The following is a 23,579-nucleotide window of genomic DNA, read 5'->3' on the forward strand; positions in this document are numbered from 1 at the left end:
TTACCACTTTATAGTTTTTTTTCAATTTAACCTATCATAAAATTGAAAATTAACATATGAGAGCATATAAGGTATCTACTCATTATAATAATCACACTTTATGTCATATGACCCAACCATATAAAATCACTTTAAATGAGCCTTCACCTTAGACAATTAATAATGAATTATTAAAACATATATTGGCCCAATTAAGATATTTAACAATCTCTCACTTGAGCCGCATATGTCACCTTACAATCACGCATTATAACCTTATGAGCTCAAAAAACATTGTTTTACCAGATGACATCTTTGCCAATCTGGTCCATTGACCATGTCAACATAAAATCAAGATAGTCTTCATTATAAACATCGAAATTAGAGCCATTAATGATAGCGTATATTGACATAACCAATGACAGGTCAAGTATGAATGTGAAGCATGAAAATTACAACTAATGTGATCCAAACATGCCTATTTTCAATTGATTCTGCTTTTTTTAGAGAGATTACAATAAATGAGTATAAAATGTGACTGAAACCTGAGCCTTATACTGAAGTAATAAAATAGAACTTTATTATATTTCAGAACATACGAATACAAACTCTCACTAAACCAGCATATCATTAAATGATATAACACCCATTCGAATAGTATACTCGTGAAAGACCTTGGGCGATAAACCTTTGATAAGCGAATCCGCAATCATAGAGTTTATGTCAATATGTTCAATATATATCTAATCATTTTGCACTCTTTCTTTAACAACAAGGAACTTGATGCCTATATATTTTGATTTTGATGAGCTTTTGTTATTGTTGGAATATAGCACTATCGAATTATTATCACAAAATAATTTAATGGTCTTTCAATATTATCCAAAATCCGCAATCCAGTGACAAAATTGTGCAACCATATTCTATGATTGAATGCCTTATAAAAGGCTACAAACTCTGCCGCCATAGTGGGGATGCAATGAGTGTCTACTTAACACTCCTCCAAGAAATAACTCATTCAGCCAACAGATAAGCATAACCTAATGTGGATCTATGACTTTCTTAGCACTCGACAAAGTCAGAATTAGAATACTCAATGATCTCTAACTAATTTGACTTCCTGTATGTGGCCATGTAATCCTTTCTTCTTTGTAAGTACCACATAACCCGTTTGGCTGCTTTCCAATGATTCATTAATAGGTTACTCATATATCTACCTTACATCACAATAATATATGTGATATCTGGATGTGTACACACTTGAGCATACATAAGAATCCCTACAATAGATGTATAAAAAATCTTTTCTATAGCCTTAACTTCAAACTGATTTTTGAGGCACTGAGCGAGACTAAACTAGTCTCCCTTAGCAACAGAGATGTCACTTGGTTTACAATCATTCATGTCAAATCTATCAAGAATCCTTTTGATGTAGCTCTTTTACGATAATCCAAGAATATATCGAGAACGATCTCGATGTATTTGAATCCCTAATATAAAAGAAGTGTCACCAAGATGTTTCATTTCAAATTTCTTTGTCAATTTTTTTTTAGTTTCGTACAACAAGCATATATCATTACTGGCAATCAATATGTCATCAACATATAAAACCAAGAAAATGTATTTACCCCTACTGAATTTATGGTATGTGCATTCATCAACCACATTCATCTCAAAACCAAATGAGAAGATGACTTGATGAAATTTATGATACCATTGACGGGAAGCCTATTTAAGTTTATAGATGGATTTCTTTAATTTGCAAACCATTTTTTTTCATCGCCTGAGACAAAATATTTTAGTTGCACCATATATATTGTTTCATCAATGTCACCATTAAAGAATGCAATCTTTATATTCATTTGATGTAGCTCCAAATCAAAATGAGCTACAAGTGTGATCATTATTCTGAAAGAGTCTTTCGTAGAAACTAGAGAGAAAGTCTTTCTATAGTCAATGTCTACCCTTTAAGTAAACCTTTTTGCAACAAGACATGTCTTGTATCTTTCCACATCACCCTTTGAATGTCTTTTAGTTTTAAATATCTCTGTGCAACTCTCTTGCAACAAGATGTGTCTTGCAACCAATAAGTTTAACACCTTCAGGTAATAGGGCAAGATCTCATACATTATTGTCTTTTATGAATTTAAACTTTTCATGCATGACATTTATCAACTTTTGAGAGTTAGAACTTTGTATAGCTTGCTGAAAGTTGATTAGATCATCTTCCTTTAAGCCAATATCACTCTCATGTTCTTGAAGAAAAATAATATAATTATATGAAATTTCCCTTCTCCTCTCTTTAGTGTATTTCCTTAATGACACTTGTTCTTAAGTTACTTGAGGTATTTCTTGAGGTGTTTTTTAAGGTTGTTGAGTTTGTACTCCAAGAGTAAAAACTTGATTTTGGATAGAAAGATCTTGAACATTGCATTGTTCTGGATTTGTTTGAACAATGTCATAAATTGAAATCTGATCATTGTTAACAACTATAGAAAGAAAAATAAATTCTTCTTCAAAAACAATGTCTTTTACCTTATCACCTTTTTCAAGCTCAGCAACCTCAAAGAAACAAGCATTTTCCATCTCAAAAAATGATTTATTCACAGTTATAAAATTTATAACCCCTAGATCTTTCAAAATATCTAACAAAATAACAGCTAATCATTTTTTAGTCTAGTTTCTTTTCACAATGCCTATATGATATTGCCTTGAATGGACATCCCCAAATATGAAAATGCTTCATACTAGGCTTATTGCATGTCCACATTTCATATGAGGTTTTGGTTACTGTTTTAGTTAATACTTTGTTCAGTATATAGGCTACAATTTTTAAAGCTTCTCCCAAGAGGGATTCTTGTAAAGTAGAATGCCAAATCGTACTCTTTATCATATCCTTTAAGGTCTTGTTTCGTCTCTCAGCAATACTATTCATGCTAGAAGTGTCTGACATGGTGTACTGATTAACGATACCACATTCCTCTAGAAATTTAGCAAATGACCCTAGACGTTGTTCACTTGATCCATCATATCGACCATAATATTCACTACCATAATCAAATCTGACGACTTTAATCATTTTGTCAAGTTGAGTTTCAACTTCAGCGTTAAATGAGTTGAACACATTTAGTGACTGAAACTTTTCATGAATCATATATACGTACCCACAACGAGAATAGTCGTCTATGAACATAATAACATATTATTGATCATTCCAAGAAGTTGTAAGGAATGATTCATAAATATCTGTATGAATAAGTTTTAATATGTCTGTTCTTTTGTCGGTACCTATTTTTCTTATGTTTGATTGTTTTCCTTTTATGCACTCAACACAAACTTGAAAGTCGGTAAAATCAAGAGAATCAAGAATTTTACTTGTTACAAGCCTTTTAATTCTTTGTTTACAAATCTGACATAAGTACATGTGCCATAATAAAGCAGAATTCTCATTGACTAATTTTTGTTTTATACCACGTGAACTTGAATGTAAGGTTTCATGATATGAGACAACAATATTAAGTAAATATAGGTTTTTAACCACATATAAAAAATCAAACCCAATAAGATTTGAATTAAAAAACAACTTAAACATACTATTTTCAAATAAACAAGAATAATCAAATTTGTCTAATGCGAAAATAAAAACCAAATTATGTCTAAATGATGGTACAATGCATGTTTCTTTCAAATATAAATAACAATCAATCTTTAATAATAACCTAAAAGTCCTTATTGCCTAAACTTGAACTGCTTTGTCATCGCCATATAGATGAATCTTTCAGCATCAATTGACATTCAACAACCCTTTCTTTTCATATCAAGTATGATATTTGGTACAATCCTTCTTCATGTCACCCTCGTTTTTGCAAAAGAAACTGAACTTTGCATCCTGATGTTTCTTCTGCGATGAAGGGTCCACTGCATCTTCTTTATCCCATTTTCTTTTCTTAAATTTGTCTTTAGAGGTAACTGCTAAGTGAGCACTTTCTATTTTTTCTTGCTCCATCCTTTGCTCTTCTTGCACACAATAAAAAATGAACTCATTTAAAGTTCATTTATCCTTTTTGGTAGTTATAATTGGCCTTTAATTGGCTGTATTCTGCAGGAAGAAATATCAGAACTAAATATACGAGTAAGTCCTCAGACAACTCTAACTTTAGTGCCTTTAATTTTGAAGAAAGATGAGACATTTTCATAGTGTATTCTCTTATGTTCCCTTTACCTTTATACCTCATTGAAACAAGACCTGAAAGAAGAATATTTGTCTCAGCCTTTTTATTTTTAAGAAAATATTTTTTTAATTTTCTTAAGGAGCTTCTTGGCATTAACCTCTTCAGACATAGCGCCCTTGAAGGTTTATGAAATTGCACGTTTTATGATTATAAGACTCATACGATTGGATTGATCTCATCTCTCATAGTTCATTTTATCCTCAGTGGAACTCCTATATACGAGAGCAGTGGGTTGATCCTCTCGAAATGCAAGATCCAAATCCATATACCCAAGAACATTCATAATGTATGCTTTCCAATTTTTGAAATTTGTGTCATTCAAAACATGGATTGAATTGATATTTATAGATATTGTAGAAGCAAAAGAATTTACTGAATCAAGAACAAAATAAATCACAGCAAGCTCACAATTAATATACATATTCACATGCATTAACATTAATCGACATATCTAACTGTGGTGAACAAGATTGACATTTAGTCTTTGGCCGAAAATATCAACTTATAAGTGGTACTCTAATCACAGTAATTAAACATATAAAATTAATCATGTCAAACAATAAGTTTTTCTTTGAACTAACTCATTGTTCACATAGAAAACTTGATAATCATCACATATTTATTACTGAAAGTATATTTAAGCTCAACCAAATAGTAATTTCATTTGAGTCGATCACTATTCGCATGAAACTCAAATATACAAACATCTCAATATTCCAAACAAATCAATCTTCACAAAAGATGCTACCTTGGTAATATGTTATTTCAATAAACTCATTTTATAATATTAGACCCTTATTCTGAAAAAGAATACCATAGTTAAAATATAATATGTGATTACGTGCATATGAACAAAAAAAAAGTCATAATCTAAATAGGGTCAAAAATATATCTAAAGTCAACCCTGTAAAGGGACCCAAAATGCATACTTAATGGCTTGGACCCAATAAAAAAATCCTTAAAAATTATATATATGAGTTTCAAGGCACAAGCGAAGGGGTTGAGTGAGACCCATCTGGCGGGTCAGGTCAGACCTGACCCAACACTGTCCCTACTAACCACTACCAGGGACGAGGCTAGACCATCGGGTCAGGTCTGACCAGGCCCGACATGGGTCAGGCCCCCACCCGACCCGGTTTGGTCCTCATAAACTGAATGAGGACCGAACCAGGCCACCCCCGGGGATAGAGACTAAACCTGATCCGTCCCTCCGGTGGAGACTGAATCTGACCCGACTGCCGCCCCTGGTCACTCTACGGTGGCTAGGCGAACTGAATGCCCAGACCATCATCATCGAGCACCAATCGGCGTCCAGTGAGGGTGATCAGTCGGTGGCCTGCCGACACTCACCTATTTGTTGGTCCAAAAAAAATCCCTTCCTCCACCCAACACCCACCGAAAACACAGGGGGAGGAGGGTTGTTTGACCTACCCCCGTCCGAGCGCAGTCGAACAACGCGAGGAGGGTCATTTGACCCTCCTTCGCCCATGCCCTAGCATCGAACAGAAAGGGGAGGGGATCCAACCCCTCATCGAAACTAGTGAGTGATAAGGGAGGATTGTTCATTCCTCTCCTCCCCACGATATCCATGTAGGCACTCGATGGTGCCTGCGCCAAAGATCGGACGACGTCCAACAAGCTGCCCAACACTGTTTGGTGGCCCACGGCCTCCGAAGGGGTGCACCACCCCTGTGGTGGATCACCGATTCCAACAAAACCCCAAACAACACTACCGATAATGGCAATTTTTTTTAACAACCCCTCATGTTGACTGTCGAAGGAGAAAATTGAATCCGATGGAATTCTGTCGATCCTAACAGAAAAACAATAATGACAAAATTAAATATTTCAACGATTCAACAAGAACAAGATGCTCTGATACCAATTATTGGATTTAGATTTTAAAAAAATATCTTATTTGATCCCTAAACTTGTTCATGCTAAATCATTGAAGACATCAGAAATAAGCAAATAAAACATAATGCAAAAATGTACCTGAATTCATTGTTGCAGTGGTAGATCTTGATGAGGTTAGATCTTCCAAAACCTCTATAGGTGATTTTTCCTTCTTCTCTAAACCTAATGAGAGATGAAAAATTTTCTTTCTTGATAGGGATATAAAAAAGAACAGGCACTATATATGTTTTGGGGGGCTATAACCTAATTGTAACCACCTTATAGTTTTTTTTTTTTCAATTTAGCTTATCATACAATCAGAAATTGACATATGAGGGCACATAAGGTATCTACACATTATAATAATCATACTTTATAAGATGGCATATGACCCAATCGTATAAAATCATTTTAAATGAATCTTCGCCTTAGACAGTTTATAATGAGTGATTAAAACATATGTAGGCCCATTTAAGATATCTAACATAACCTACATGTATTAAACTATTACTAAATGATCATTTTCACTAAAATTTTGTTGAAACAACATAACCAATGGGGTGCCTAACAAGAGCATGGCCACTTGATTGGCAAAGATTAGTACAATATTTGGTTGTTTTAGAGTAGTCAATGTTGCTTATGTTTTCAGTTGGTAACCTACAAAGTGAAACTTATGTGTAAGCAGAATCTACAGCATTAAAAAGCATATGGTTTTGGGGGCCATAACTTAATTGCAACCACCTTATAGTATTTTTCAATTTAGCCCATCATAAAATCAGAAATTGACATATGAGGGCACATAAGGTATCTAGACATTATAATAACCATACTTTATAAGATGTCATATGGCCCAACCGTATAAAATCACTTTAAATGAGTCTTCACTTTAAACAGTTTACAATGAGTGATTAAAACATATGTAGGCCCATATAAGAGATCTAACACAGACTACATGTATTAAACTATTACTAAAGGATCATTTTCACTAAAATTTTGCTGAAACAGCATAACCAGTGGGGTGCCTAATAAGAGCATGGCCACTTGATTGGCAAAGATTAGCACCACATTTGGTTGTTTCAGAGTAGTCAATGTTGCGTATGTTTTCAGCTGGTATCCTAAAAAGTGGACCTTATGTGTAAGCAGAATCTGCAGCATTAAGAAGCACACAACCTAGTGGATCTTATTGTCACTTGACTTGGAGAAGAATTTGGAAATTTTGATCAGAAATCGAGATTTTGGGATTGAATTGAGCTTTTGTGTCTGAATCCGTTACCCGTAAGTTTATCATGTGTCGAAACAGATTAATTTAGCAACTCAACACTGCTGTTTACAATCCAGGATTATGTGAGGTACTCTGCTACTTGTTTGCCAAATATCAAGAATGTGATGAATGATCAGCCAATGTTCATTTGATATTCTGTAATGTTATATTGATCTATGCCAGCTCCATGCAAATAAAAATTACGGATTATATGCATATGCCTGTTTCATCCAGAAGCAGATGGAAGCACAATGGTGTGACTAATATTCTAGACGTGATCAGTAGGGATATTAAATTTGCAAGAAAAACTATACCTGCAGAATCATGAGGGAAAACAAACAAGAGCAATGCTTGCATATTGTTGGCAGAGCATACACACACAGCCAGAACAGAAATAGAATGACTCCAAGAAAATTATTAGGCTCACCAGAAGAAAATAAAAGGTTCCTTTCAAATAAGCACAGTAGATACATGCATTGGTTAAACAAGCTCACCTGCATCAGCTTACAAAACTTTATTCACAAGAGCGATTTGTTTAGCATAATTTTCTTGGGACTGCTCCCTCTTCATTGTGATCTATTTCAGCCTATCTTTTGACACCCAGGTCGAACTAACTTCAAAATTTTCAGATTGTAAAGGAAGAAAGGGCAGCCCTGTATATGCCTCATTTTTCATAAAATGTTTGTTTTCAGATGTAAATGAGCTTCCTTCTGATTCTTCTTCTCCCACTGAATGTGGGTGCTTAATCAGAATACTGCCAAGGCCTATCTCAATAGAAACCATTGGAGCTGCAGTTTCAAAAAGCAAAACCTCCTCTGATAATTCAGACAGGTAGGACAAGTCTTGCTCATGCAGGATATCATAGAGGTCTTTATGGAGCTTTTCGACAGAAGATGGACTTTGGCGTTTAAGGCATGTCCTCTTTCTAGATGGAATTTTCAAGTCCCAGGCATGTGATCGTACTGAACCTGCAAAACCATGCTGAACCTAGTCAGAATCAGGATGATCTTCAAAATCCAGTGTCTGCAAGAGACAACATAATTGTAAAAGCAATATCACAGCAAACCAATGAAAAAAAAATCCCGTTTTTGGTGAGATACCAAAGTGAAACCTTAACCTATAATGAGAACCAATATGAGAGTTTTCCAGTTCAAGGAATGCAGTATTTAAACATGACCGCATATATTCCCCCTTTTTTTCTTTTCAGTACTTTCGTCATTGCAGAAGCCCTTATTTTGGATACTGCATGTGCAAAAGTTGCACAACTTTACATGGTTCAGAAACAACACTGTCGAACTTCCTGCCCCACGGAATGCTTGTAAAAATATAAGAAATTAATGCGTTAACAAATTCCAAGGCTGGTGTCATTATGAAGCTTTCAGCCAGCTAAGCTGTCTGGTTGATGATGGCAAACATAACTACTACATCAAATGCTTGTCCAAAAAAAAATTAACTCCATATCAGGATGCTATTTCTCTGCACTATTTTGTGTTTCTTCTTTTTCATAGAATGCCATTTGTGAGAATTGAGGCCAAGAAAGTTAAGATGCTGCAATTATACAACCTTGTATCTTTTTTCATACTTGCAGTCTAGGTTTCTATCAGCTTGGAGATGAACATTGGCGCTCCTGCATTCTGTTTATAGGTTAAATGCATGGAGGGAAAAATAGTAGTGCATGTAATTTCAAAGTGAAAAGTCAAAAGAATGAAGCAAGGACTTTTTGCACGCAATATCATTTCCAAATCCTCTATATGTGCAGAATATGTCTGCACATAAATAGCATCAATAGAAGTTAATGCCAATAATGGCATATACCACTAATAATAACTACTAGATGAGGATTAAGAGATCAACAAAACTACATGTAATTGTTTCGGACCAGTAAAAGGAAACAATTTATTAGATGCTTTTAAGATGTCAATGAAAACATCTCTCCCTTATCAGCTCAAACACAGCTGGATTTGTGGAGTCACACTATCTTAACCAAGATATCTCAAAGTTTGAACACACTGGCCATGTGAAAACTTGGTTATCAAAAGAAAAGTCAAACCAAAATCCCAGAAGGATAAGCTCCGAATCTGCATTATAACTAAAAGGGCACATGATTCGCTCCTTACAGCATACTGCTTACGAGGTTGGTACCAATTTAGTTCATTATAAAAAAAAGAAAAAGAAAAAAACAGCAATATAATATGTAAAAAGCATCAAATTATGTCATAAAATATATGACACCAATATGTGGCCTTGTCATGTTTTTTATTGCATCCACAATATATGACTTAACATACACTAGGAATACTCATGTTACTTTATATTATTTCCCCATCCCCCATTGGGGAAGGCTACCCTTCCATTTCATCATAGAAATTCTTAGAATGCCTCATCTTCTAACCTTTGATAATTCTTATTTTTGTACATACTGAAGCATCAGATGTTACAAAACAAAAGGTAAAACTCTTCCACTTGGCACAAGCTAATGCAGTTTCTTAATCTATTTGATAGAGAGAGTTCTTTGATCGTGATGAGCATACAAATGCTTAGAACAGTGGGTTTGACTTGCTTTTATTCCTAGACATATACAAACAAGTAATGACAATGAAGAATGCACTGCAGTATCACATTGCTAGATAAAAAAGATCCTCATACCTCAACTCTCCACAATAACTTCTAGGAGAGTGCATCTGATTGCTAGATGCCAATTCACATATCTTCCTAGTGCATCATCATGTCAATTTTATATGCCACTGATATTTTCTTTTCGCAAAAAGTAACTTGATCACCTTTATACACATGGAAAAGATTTTAGGCATGGATTTTCCAGCATGGTTCAGCCCTTTTCTGCAAACACACACGGTAAAAAATACTCGTGCAACTATAGATCTATATGCACCAGACTTCCCTAATGGACATAGTATCGTGTTCTCTACCTTGCATTCCATGGTCACAGTCATCTGGGACCTTGTGTTGATCATTACCAACAGGTTTCTACATCTTTTGTTCTGGAAGTATGCTTGATAATGTCATGGTATGGTGCTAGATGATCTAAAAATAAAGCCCAACATTCTATCATGATTCCACTCATGGTTGAAGTTGTGCAGATGCTGCAGAAAGGTCATTTTTTACCACTGTTGACATAACGAGTGTAATTCACCCCACTGCCAGTCCAGCACCTATGTTCATAAAGCATACTGAAGCAGATGTGTATTCAACCATAAAGAAACTTGAGCTCAGTGCAGTTAATGTTTCCATCTTTTCTCTTACCACTCGGTTACCTAATCCTTGACATATATTGCTATCATTCTAGTTTGCAAAGTCGTAGTCCAAAATGCTATGTGCTTTGTCACATGGATACATCTATTAAATCATTGAAGAGTTTTATTTTAGTGTAATTTTCTATTGATAATGTTTTGTAGAGACATCATGAGGGTAAAAATGGAGTATTTGTGGAAGAGTGCTTTGGAATTAACAATAACTAACATATACCATGCAGTCTTTCGACTCTTTACCTCGACAGAATTTTTAACATTAATAACAAAAATTCATAATAAAATGTAAACGAAAAACCTGCAACAACTATTTAAAAAATAAATCTGCCAAAAATGGAATAAACTAACTCTTTTGCCAGACATTGAGCTTCTTCTCAATGCATCTAAAAACCATGGCTCATGTGTTGAGTCCCAATATAGTGAAACACCCAAGAGTGTGTGTATGTGTGTGTGGTGGTGGTGGTGGTGGGGGGGGGGGGTGAATTGGATTTTAAAATTTTGCTTCACATAAGAGATGTTATATATATATATATATATATATATATATATATATATATATATATATGCATCTAAGACATTCAGGTCATTGCATCAATTTCATATGACTATGTTATGATAAGCATTTATATATTGTTAAACGCCACATATGCATGCCCTATGGCACAATAGAATTTGTGAAACAGTAACACCACTCCAGGAATCAAAATTTATCTGTATTATCATAGTTTGACATACTGATGGTTATGGGCCTCCATGTGCTCAGTCAGATATGCTAGCGTTATGATGTGCATGTGTAAGATTTCCTTCGTAGTGAAGCTTCAGGTCATAAATAAATAAATAAATAAAGAATATTTCTTGTTTGTCAATCATGTGATTTGGTAGAGACCCACATTTGGGATTTTCATGGTTCACTTGCCATGACCTTAAACAGAGAACTCAATAATAAAAGATAGTGCATTTCTCACAAAAAACATTGGAATAAATTAAGTACCCATTCCAAATTTATTTCTGCATATAAGCTGCCACGTGTGATCTGATCTGATGACCACTTCCTCAACGGACTAGTACAAAATAGATGGTAGATGTGAGCAAAGTGCAAACTTAGTCCCATGTGGAAATCAATGAAGTGCTTCCAAGATATGCAAATCTAAATTCATTATCAATGTCGTTTACAGAGAAAATTTAATGCACAAAACTAAGAGAAAAGATTTTGCATCAATTTTAATGCACAGGCAGCTATTTTGGTATCACCTGTGATTTCATTTCCATCTGTGCTGTCGAATTGGATACAACTCTCAGAATACGACATCCCTGATCCTGAGCTAGATATATGGACAGTGTTATCTTCAGAACTTTTTGAGCACATATCATTTTTGGGTATTTCTGGCACAGCTTCTAGTTTATCTTCAATCTGGTCAGTTATATTAAAGGCTTCTCGCTTGGTTTTGCATAATGGCCTATCCTCTCCAGAGCTGTTGCTGTTTTCGGCATCAACTGATGCAAATCCACGAGAATGCAGTGGTGCATAGTTTACCAGGGAGCCTTTTGTCCTCCACCTTGATCCACACGCATTACAGAGTATTGGCTTGTCAGGTGGCCCATTCCTCCACAGTGGAGTGCCTGTTCCATTACATCATTTTTCATCACTGGTCAGCTAACGGGAACAATTTCATCAAGTCACATTTAGATGATAGATAACTAATTCAATTGACTGATATCAAGTATAATTTGTTTCAACTAAAATCTATTTTAAATTTATGGTGTCTGATAGTAAGGTAAGCCCAAGAATACTGAGAAAAAAAGAAAAAAAATGCACTCAACTTCAATAGACCTAAATGTTAAAGTTTAACCAAAATCCAGAGAAATACACAAGCAACAACTGAACTGTTGATTAGGGTGCTACCAGGTGGGGTAGCACCCTGGTAGCACCCTGGTACAGAAATGGTCTCATGAAGACTCACATAAATTGCCATTTTAAGTTATATGAAATTTCATCATTTTGTTCCTCGGTAAATAGCTATTTTTTACAGTGTGGGGACTCATTCTTTCCAAAACATTTATCAAGAAGATTCAGTAGACTAGACCATGATTACATGATAAAGTAGAAAGTACGTTGTATCAAGTAGTCAAATACAAGAAATTTTAAATGAACATATAAACTTGATTTAAGGTGAAGATTTTAAATTCATCCTTTCTTTTACCAAAATATGAGATGAAATTTGCATTAAGGTGACATGCTACACTTGTCAACATTTCAATATACAAGATACGATCCACTTGATTTGTGCCTTCTTTATGCACATAGGCATGAGCATTGCCATAGGAAAAAGAGAGCTGCAAAGTCTAACCAAAAGCACACCTAGCATAACATTAAGAAAATAAGGTACTAGGAAAAGACCAAGACCAAAGAAGACTTGGAGGAAGACTGTAAGAGGAGACATGAGAGGTTGTGGGATGACTGAGGCTGTAGCTCTATAAAGGAAGGAATTGGGATACAGGATTTGTGAAGCCAACTCCATGTACTTGAGATAATGCTTCTTGATGATAATGATGATGATGGATGATCCAGCATAATAGTACACCTTGCAACAGCGCAACCGTCTTACTCATGTGAGCAATCCCACCAAACAATCCCTTGCAAAATGCAACCCAATAGCAAGACTGAAGGCCCATCATACCACCTGTTTTTTTTTTTTTGAAGCTTACAGTACCTCAATGAAAGCTTGGTGCCATTACTGGGGCATGGAGAAGGGATAATACTGAAATATAAAATAGTAAAAATTCTTCTCAGACATAGCACACAGAAATATCAGAAGCAGGGCAGGACAAAACACTCATCACTACTTCCCCATCATCTGGTATGCAATTATAACAGTATAATATAATACAATTACCTAATCCCAACTATAAATTACTAACGCACTACTTAGTTTAATTCCACTTGCAATCAGTGGAGATTAGAATAGATTGCTAGGATATAGAAATTGTACAATTGCAATGACACATTCTAGAAGGAGATAAAACCTCAGATGCCTCTTGACAAGCAACAAAATTCAGCATCAAATCACTGGAACAAATTTGGGCAAACCTGCAATTTGCAATTATGACAGTTGCAGCTTAGAGAGGGCAAATTTCCTGTAATTGATGCAATAATGTAACTTAACGCAAGCAAATGACTTCCGCTATTAACTCCAACATAATTTTGATTGCACCATCACTAAACTACATGGTGATTCACAAGTATGAACTTCATCTGGCCTGAAAATCAATCATGTCATGATCACCAATTGACCAATATTTATTTAATATTACAATCAAACATGCTTGATTGAAAAGATAATAGGACAATTAGTTCTTGATATGCCAATTGGAATCCTCAAATACAGTTTTTCTAATACTTGTAGTCTGCATGAAGTTAACAGAGTCGCTCTGTACAGAGAGTTCGGCGTGAACTCTAAAGCTCATCAAATGTCAAATTTTGAACCCACCAGAAATGATGTTTTTCATCAGTGAACAGAAAACCCATTGCAATAGCAAGGAAAGTGTTTTTTGCTAGCCCAGGAAAACCATTTTTATTAAATACACAAGGACACATACACACACACACATATTTTTGAACAAGGAAAAAAGTCAAAGCAAATGGAATGCAATAAGAACAGAGCAAGAAAGCGTCCCACAAGTAGAATTTCAAAAAAAGAAGACCAATAGCAATATATTGATAAAATCTTCGCCTTGTAATAGAGAATGAAAAGAGAAAATTCGAGACTAACTTGTAACCCCACAATGGCAGCAAGGACCCTGTTTGCCCATGAGGTTTCTTTGGGATTACCCTCAACTACACACAAAGCCTACACACTAATTATTGAACCAAACATAACGTTTATGGTCAGAAATACCAAATTAAACACGCTAGAATTAATACGCAACCCCAAGTGAACAAGAAGAAAAACCAACACCCATCAAAGAATCCATGATGAAACCACAAGCTCTTCACTTCTGCCAAAGACTTACAACAGAAAAGAAAGAACAAAATGGAAATTCCAAACACCACCAACGATTTACGGAAGGAAAATTCTAGTTTAGGTGAATATATGACAATTTAAATGGGACAGAGAGAATGAAACCAAAAATCAAAAGTGGGTCACACGGATAAAAGGATTTTCCAGCCAACTTTCTTTCTCTTTCTCCTCATTCACCCAAAAGCAAAGTGACTGCCATTATTGAGTCAGAGTCATGTTCAAAGCCATACTTAATTTTCTCTCTCTCTCTCTCTCTCTCTAAGGTAATGGTCAAGAGACTTAACAGGGAAGGAGAGAAACCAACTAGGGGCCATGGGCTCCTTGCTGACCACAACAACGAGGAGATCGGCTATTCTTTTATGAGATGGTAGGATCAACTTTTTGTGTAAAACAACATCCGCATAGTTTGTTTATTCATATATAACTTTTCTATTCACGTCAATTGGTAGAAAGATTACATTTGAAACAGTATTACATAAGAAATGCCAAGCCAAATGATGTCAATAAAAGGGAAGTGAAGACCAATTCGCTTAAAGAGAGATTTTAGGTGTCTGAGGCAAGAAGGATTTTGGTTTAGATATTTCCATTTTGGAAAAACTTCATTCATAAATCTGTTTGAACATATTTTCAATATCCTTCAGTTGTGGATAATTGTTTTTAATGCTAAAATGTAAGACATTTTCATTCAGACCCCTTCTGTAAAGTTTTTTTCTCCACACCCTTTTGTGTTCAATAAAACATGAGAAAGTGCAAACTATGATTATGATTCTCACCTGAGAATGCATCTCTTGAATCATGTGATTCTTGGTCAGAAGACTAGCCTTGTGACCAACAATTACAGCTTTCACTTTCTCGGCAGTGATTGCCCATCCCATCGTAACCAGCCCAAACTATATAGGAAGGTTGAAAAAAATGCTTTGTTATGTCAAAATTGGATTTGTTACATCGATATGGACACAATGTTCTTTTGTAATCTTGGTTAAGAATAATCTATAATTGGATTCTTCAAGGGAGTAACTTGAAGGGTTTCAGTGACCCGACTTGAGACGCTTGTGGATTTGAGCAAGTTGACTATAAACAAAGTTGGCTCAGGCGCTTGACTCATGAAATGTGAATGTTTTTGTTATGTCAATATCATGATATTCTAGGTGACCACAGGTGGAAACATTGGTCATACAAACCAAACCAAACCTTGGAACCATTTGGTTCAAGGGATTGACTCACAACTTAGATGGAGTCAAGGATGAGCACCAATTGAGATATTCTATAAGCTAAAAAATTTGTCCATTGAAGTCATCAATGTCATCATGTGTCCAAGTCTAAGAAGTACCTAACAGTATCTCTGTAATTTTCTTCTTTGGAAGGGTAATTGTGATATTTTGTAGTATTTGTGAAGCATTTTTTTAGGTCTATCCTTAATATTTTCCTTTTCATTTTTCAAACTAAAGATAATTGAAATCTCACTCTTTTTTTTTCTTTTTATGACAAAGAAAGCTAGGGCTAGGCATGTCCCTACCAGTTATACAACCATATATCATTGGGATTCGAACTTGCAAGGCCCCAACACAACGTAACGTGCACTAACTGCTCCTGCTAGACAAGTGGAGCCCCTCTTGGTTTGCATTTCACTCTTTCATCCCTCCCTTCACTTTTTTTTTACTCAGAGAAACTACCCTAAGATCAGAGACCTAGTCACGCTAGAGCGGATACAACCACAAAACCCACCTCTCAATACTGTAGCTCAGTTCAAGTGGGACCACCCACAGAGGGGTGGGTTGTGTGGTTGTAAACACTGATCTCACCCAGCGTTTGATTGCAGGATCCACTCTCTGTCTCTAGTCAGGCTGGCTCTGCCTAGGGCTGGCTGACTTCTTTGAGATTTAGGGCCACCGCCTAGGGCCTCAAATAAAAAAAAAGCATATATAGCGCTTATATTTCACATGTTAAGGCCCTCCAATGAAACATGGCAGGCAACAATGAAAAATTAAATATAGAGAATTATGGATCTCCAATGAAATATGCCTAAGGCATCAACTTCTCTTGAGCTGCCCCCTGACTCTGCCTGCTATACTTACGGTCGCTATCCTGGCAGCATAAAACTTTGAGGGTTCATGACATTTGAGCTTGAGCATGTGCTGCCCCTGGCTGCTATACTTACGGTCGCTATCCTGCTGCCCCTGGCTCTTCACTCCCAAAGAGTCACCACGTTTAAGCTTGAGCAAGGGGTGGCGTTCATGACATTTGAACTTAAAAAATTCGTCTAGCAGCCTAGGCCCCATCTCACTATTTTAAGGATCAGGCTGAGATCCGATCCAAAGAAGATCAGCTCCATAATAGCCACCGTAAGTCAAGGCCTGAATCAAGTGAAGATAGGGATATGCCAAAAGGAGCTGGAGATAAGGATGATGAATATGATCGAAACCAAGCTGGAGAAGATTGCATGGAATCGTGTGATAAATAAGATTTAATTAAGTTTTATCCAAAGGATTCTAATGCAACAAAATTAAGGGAAAACAAACCTTCCCTATCACAGTGTAATCTATTTAAAGGTGATAAATGAACCTCCCCAGTAATGTAGTAGAGAGGAGGAGGCCATAGTGGCTATCGTGGATGTAGGTTCTCCTTGAACTGAACCACGTACATCATTGCTCATCGTCTGTTGGTGGTGTATGTTTTGAGTGTGTCCACTTGCATATTTAGAATCTTGCATGATATCAGAGCAGTGTATCAAGTTTGAATCCCATGGTCCCAATTCTTCATGCACCATCAAACCTGCAATATTTTCTCACCACAAAATTATCTTTGGATAATTTTCTTTTATGGGAGTCACAATTCATGCCCTTACTCAAGAGTTATGACTTCATGGGCTTTGTTGATGGGAATATCAAATGCCCAAAAAATTTTCTTGGTGTTGATCCTGGCAAACATGCTTAAATTAATCCAGATTATGTCCAGTGGCATCGTCAAGACCAGCTACTGTTGAGCTGGTTATTATATGGTTGGTTTATCTCTCTCTCCTGAGGTATGGAATGCGCTTAAGAAAATGTTTCCAGCTTAGTCAAGATTCTACATTCAATAGCTAAAATCTCAGTTGATGAACCTTCACAAAGGGTCTGATTACCACAAACTTTTATAGAACCAGGTCTATCACCCATCAACTTGCTCTAGCCTCTGAACTGATACCAGAAGACGAATTAGTTCTTTACATTCTGTCTGGCCTTCTGACAATCGAATATGACTCCTTTCGAAACTCTGTTAACACTTGTAGTGAATAAGTTGGGTTAGGTGAACTACTTGGGTTACTCCTTGTCAGATCTCAATAATGTTGAGACATCTGAACCTTTGAATCCCTCAGCAAACCTATCTTAGTTTTCTTGCCAAAATAGAAGGTAATAGTAAAGAGAATCAGTATCAATCATAACAGGTAGAGGGGACGAGGAGATACTCTGGTCACAAGCCTGTGGCAAACAAGGCCATGGTGCGCTTAAATGTCGATTGTATAGGTTCCAAAAAGAACCATCTACAATAGCAAAAGCCTATCAATCAAATCAATTTGAGGATACGGGTTGGTATCCCAATTTTGGTACCTCACATCATGTCCAGCCTCTCTCTTCAACCAGATTATCATGGTGCAGATCATGTGAAGATTTGAAATAGATCAGGTTTGAGAATCTCTCACATTGACAATTCTTTCTTTACTTCTCCAAGTTCTAATTCTGAATTTGCTATGAATAACACGATGGTGGTGCTGAAAATCATAAAAAACTTCTTGTTAGTTCAACAATTTACTAGAGATAATAATGTGTTTTTCGAGTTTCACCCTTCATATTATATTATGTGAAGGATCGCAGGATGAGAAAACTCAGAATGCAGGGCACAAGTGATGGAGGACCATATAGGATGGAGTTTAATAAAGAAAGCAATCCAATAAAGTGGCATTAATTGGAGAACGAAAGTCAATTGATGGGTGAATAGAAGGTTGGGGCATCCAGCTATGCACATGGTTATGAATGTTATTCATAAATTTGAACTTCTTTTTGTTGATAAGATTGAAAATAAGGTGTGTGAGGCTTGCCAATGAGGCAAAATCCACTCTTTACCATTTTCTAAATCCACACACAAAGTAAATGGACCATTAGATTTAATTTTCTTAGATATTTGGGGACCTTCTCCTGTCCATTCTTCAGCAGTTCAGATGTTACATTCATTTTATAGATGCATTTTTGAAGTTCACGTGGATATATAATTATTGCCCAAAAATCTAAAGTTTTGTTTGTTTTTCAAAAGTTTAAATTGTTTGTCGAAAATAAATTGGATTGGAAGATAAAAGCCTTTCAAACTGATTATGGTGACGAGTACAGGTCCCTATACGTGTTTTTGAAGTCATGTGGAATCGATCACAAGGTTTCCTGTCCGCATACACACGAGCAAAATTGCTCGGATGAGCGTAAGCATCATCATGTGGTCGAAATTGGACTTACCGTCCTTGCCTAGTCAAAGGTGCCAACCAAATACTGGGGCTATGCATTTGTTACTGTTGTCTACTTGATAAATAGACCCCCTTCTTCTGTCATTAAGATAAAATTTCTGTATCAAATTTTATTTAAATCTGATCTAAATTATATTTTTTTGAAAATATTTAGATATGCATGCTTTCCTTGTCTAAGGTCGTTTAACAAGCAAAAACTTGATCAATTTTGGAGCATGAAGTGTGTTTTTGGGATAGTGGTCATCACAAAGGCTATTTGTGCCTTCACCAGCAAAGTGAAAAAATTGTGTCTCATGAAATGTCATATTTGATGAGCATGTCTTCCCGTTTAAACTTGAAGGCTCTGGGCAAGAACCAACCATGGCTCAAGTCATGTTACCACCACCTATGATTTCCTTGCCCCCACCACCTATCTATGCTCCTCCTAATGATCCTCCCTCACACTCCATTGCCTTAACCCCTAAGGAGCCCTCCCCAATCACACCCTCTTCCATTCCCACTACCATCTCTTCCTCTCAAATCACTGAACCGGTGCCCAATTCATCTAGTCCTCAACCCATTCTTCCTGATTCTCTTACCCGTGTACATCAAATGATCACACGGTCACAAATTGGAAGACTTAAACCTAAGCTCTTTCTTACTTCTAATTACCCACTTCCTCTTGCCCTTCTCACTGAGTTAACCAATGATATTGAACCATCCGCTTTTATCCAAGCCCACAAGGATATTAGATGGCAACAAACTATGACTCACGAGTTCAATGCTTTACTAACCAATGGCACCTGGTCTCTTGTTTCTATCTCTCTCAATCAGCAAGTTATTGGCTGCACATGAGTTTTTAAAATTAAAAGGCATGCTGATGGGACCCTCGAGCAGTAATAAGCCTACTTGACCACAAAAAGCTATAACCAAGGTGTTGACTACTTTGAGACATTTAGCCCATTAGTCAAGCCCACCACTATTCAGACTATTATTGCTCTAGTTGTTTTTGAACATCGGATATTCGCCAACTGGACGTTTACAATGCCTTTTTAAATGGTTTTTTATATAAAGAAGTGTATATTCAGCAACTGCTAGGCTTTGAAGACTGGATATTTGAATCATGTGTGTAGGCTTAGAAAAGCCCTCCACATGTGCCTGGTATCACCACTTAAGTGTCTTTTTTATTGGACTTAGCTTTCACAGTTCTTGTACTCATGCCTCATTATTTATTAAAAGATCCAATGGGCTTCTTGTGTATCTAATGTTATATGTTGATGACATCATTCTTACGGTAACTCTTCGGCATATATTAATACCTTTAATTATTCAGACTCTAGGCATTGAGTTTTCCTTAAAAGACTTGGAATCACTTCACTGTTTCCTGGGCATTGAGGTTGCTCCAATGTCTGAAAGGATAATTATGTCTCAACAACGATATATTGAAGAGCTACTTCAACGTTTTGGCATGGGAGGAGCTAAGCCAGTCTCCATGCCTATTTCCTCCACTTCTATATTGTCTCTCTATAAAGATGATCCTCTTCCTGATCCCACCTCTTATTGAAAGCTTGTGGGAGCTCTCCAATATGTTACCTTGACGACCCACCCTGATGTGGCATACACGGTTAACAAGGCATGTCAATTCATGCACCAACCTACTACCATTCATTTGAGTGCGACAAAAAAGATTTTGCTATATTTAAAAGGTTCTTTGTCATTTGAATTATTATTCTCTAAATTGGCTCATCTTCAATTAAATGTCTATGTCAACTAGGCAGGTAGCATTGATGATCACAAATCCACTGGAGGCTATGCCATTTATTTGGGCAACACTTTGGTCTCGTGGTTAGCTCGAATCAAAATACTCTATCTGGTTCTAGCATAGAGGTTGAGTATTGTGCCTTGGCCAACACAACTGCTGAGGTCTTATGGCTCACGTACCTGCTCAAAGATCTTGAAGTGACTCTTTCATATGCACTCTCTTTGGTGTGACAATATTGGTGCTCGATATATGTCTGCCAAACCAATCTTTCACAATTGTAGTAAACATATTGAGATTGACTTCCACTTTATTCAAGGACATGTTTCAAATCACACAATAGTAGTCGCATATATTTCTACTGCAGATCAAGTTGTTGATATGACTAAACCTCTTGGATCCTCACAATTTCAGTTGTTGTGTTACAAGCTCAAAGTTTAGTCCCGATGTCAAGGATCAGGCTGAGATCTGATCCAAACAAGATCAACTCCATAACAGCCATCGTAAGTCAAGGCCTGAATCAAGTGAAGATCCAGGGATCTACCAAAATAGCTAGAGATAAGGATGATGAATATGATAGAAACCAAGCTGGAGAAGATCTCGTGAAATCGTGTGACAAAGAAGATTTAGTTAAGATTTATCCAAAGGATTCTAATGTACCAAAATTAAGAGAAAAGGTTAACGAACCTTCCCAATCACAGTGTAATCTATTTAAAGGTGATAAAGGAAGTAGAGAGGAGAAGGCCATAGTGGCTGTTGTGGATGTTGCTTTTCCTTGAACCGAACCACATACATCATTGCTCATCATCACTTGGTAGTGTATGCATTTTGAGTGTCCACTTGCATATTTGGAATCTTGCACACTATGACAAATCCCTTGGGCCTTTCACCCTTGTTATTTGAAGAAATTAAATAGGCAAACATGGAACCAAGAAGTAGGTGGATCATATCCAATCCTTGTCATCTTTTATATTTAGCTTATTATCATTGGGAATCGATGTTTATATGTACAAAGATTGAAGCCTCCATATGGATCCAGGACAAGATCCATTTTTTCAAATGATACTGCAATACGCAAGTCAATTTCATGCCTTGGTCCATTCAGGTATAACCCACCTATATATGGCCCTCTATCTTTGTCAATACGAATCCCTCTCCTTTCAAATTTTGCACGTGTGGTCAATCTGATGACATCTAGTCAGACTTGACAGATTTGGAACCAGATTAAAAATACCCCAACCAAATATGCATCGAACTTGGATTCAAGTGCATCCAACCTAGTGTCGTAGCGAAATAACACCCACTTTCTAGGCCCAAACCCAAGTCCTATAGGGTCCAACCCAACAAATCAGACATCTTTATCGACTTTCAAGACACCAAATCTTGTGACCATGGATGGGTTGGACGAAGGATCCAGATCGGGCATGCTCCAGGCCTGAATAAGCATGGTAATGGTACTCACTCGAAGGGCAAAATTGTCAAAGATTCTTTACCGAAACTCAAGCTCTAAGTTTTGACTTCCAAATGACCAATTTGCACCCGCACTGGTTGGGCATTGGAGGAGCCTTAGGAAAGTCAAAAAGAGAAATGTAACTTAGCCAACGAATAAAAAACTGACACATAATTTTGGTCTATAACAGAATTTAATATTATGGTACATTATCTTTTTTTAAGAAAACCACTGGTTTTAATGGAGGTTTATTTTTGTTATTTCTGAAAATTCTTAAGCCCCTTGTTTGTTTCATGCAACTTATATGAGAAACTGTTGAGCGGTCAACCCTATGTAATCCTTTGCATTATGAATGAAACAAACAACAAATTATCATGATATAAAAGTGGTTGGGCTCCAAGTTTTTCTACCACCTATTAATTTTTTGTGTAAATATCAGTGTTGTGAGAGGTGAAACGTAAGCAAAAAGTATCAAGGCACTGTAGTGAGGCGTTTGAGTCTCGAAGCGCATGCCATCGAAGCACGCTTCGCATCTAAGGCGTACGCATCATGTTACTCTTTCCTCTTCGGTGCGCGGTGGAGTACCTCAAGATGACGGAGGAGCACAACCACAACAATCCCATCGCCATGATGGAGGCGTTCCTGAGCTAGACGCTGTCAAGACCCTGAGCTCGTGCGAGTGGCTCCTGTCGGAGGCCGAGGAGCTCGGCATCACCAGGGGGAGCAATGCCAGGCGGGGGATCCACAGATGGTCTTGGCAAGTTGTTGGTGGTGCAAAAGATCTCGGGGAAGGACTATATTTGGGGGTTCTCTGGGAGGGACTCGCAAAGGCTGGCAACTGCCTGCCTGCTAGAGGAGGTTGCCCTCGAGTCGTCTTGGTTGATTGAATCAGTGGTGGTGAGGTCGGCGCTCCAGCTGGAGGAGGGGGCATGGTCGGAGAGCTCTCTTGCCTCTTTATCTCTAACCAACTTCCGAAAGGCATTCTAATGGTCTCTTTAGAAAGATATTCTATTTAATTATTGTTAAAAAAATTAAAAATAATTAAGTTGTTAAATTATATTAAAATAATATGTTAGCGTCTGATCGTGTCAACCAAAATGGGGGTGTTTGTAAGACATAGACTATCGTGTCAACCATAGACTTTTGATTTTATTTTTAAAGCATATTGTGCTACAATTCCTTAACTGCACCACATGCATTTTGATATTTGATCAGTTATTGCCCTTACCCAGCATTACATCAACAGGGC

At 36.7% G+C, this 23,579-nt stretch overlaps 1 long non-coding RNA gene across 1 annotated transcript; it reads right to left on the reverse strand.

The window, feature by feature from the left end:
• Positions 1 to 8,034: 8,034 nt before the first annotated feature.
• Positions 8,035 to 13,728, reverse strand: LOC149846722 (uncharacterized). Its single transcript, XR_016430312.1, has 3 exons — positions 13,659 to 13,728; positions 11,886 to 12,254; positions 8,035 to 8,336 (listed from the first exon to the last, which is right to left on the reverse strand). It is a non-coding gene; the product is annotated as an uncharacterized LOC149846722 (long non-coding RNA).
• Between the last annotated feature and the right edge of the window lie 9,851 nt (positions 13,729 to 23,579).

Source organism: Nuphar pumila, chromosome 2, assembly GCF_984573655.1.
Source record: "Nuphar pumila chromosome 2, dmNupPumi1.hap1.1, whole genome shotgun sequence".
Taxonomy (NCBI): domain Eukaryota; kingdom Viridiplantae; phylum Streptophyta; class Magnoliopsida; order Nymphaeales; family Nymphaeaceae; genus Nuphar; species Nuphar pumila.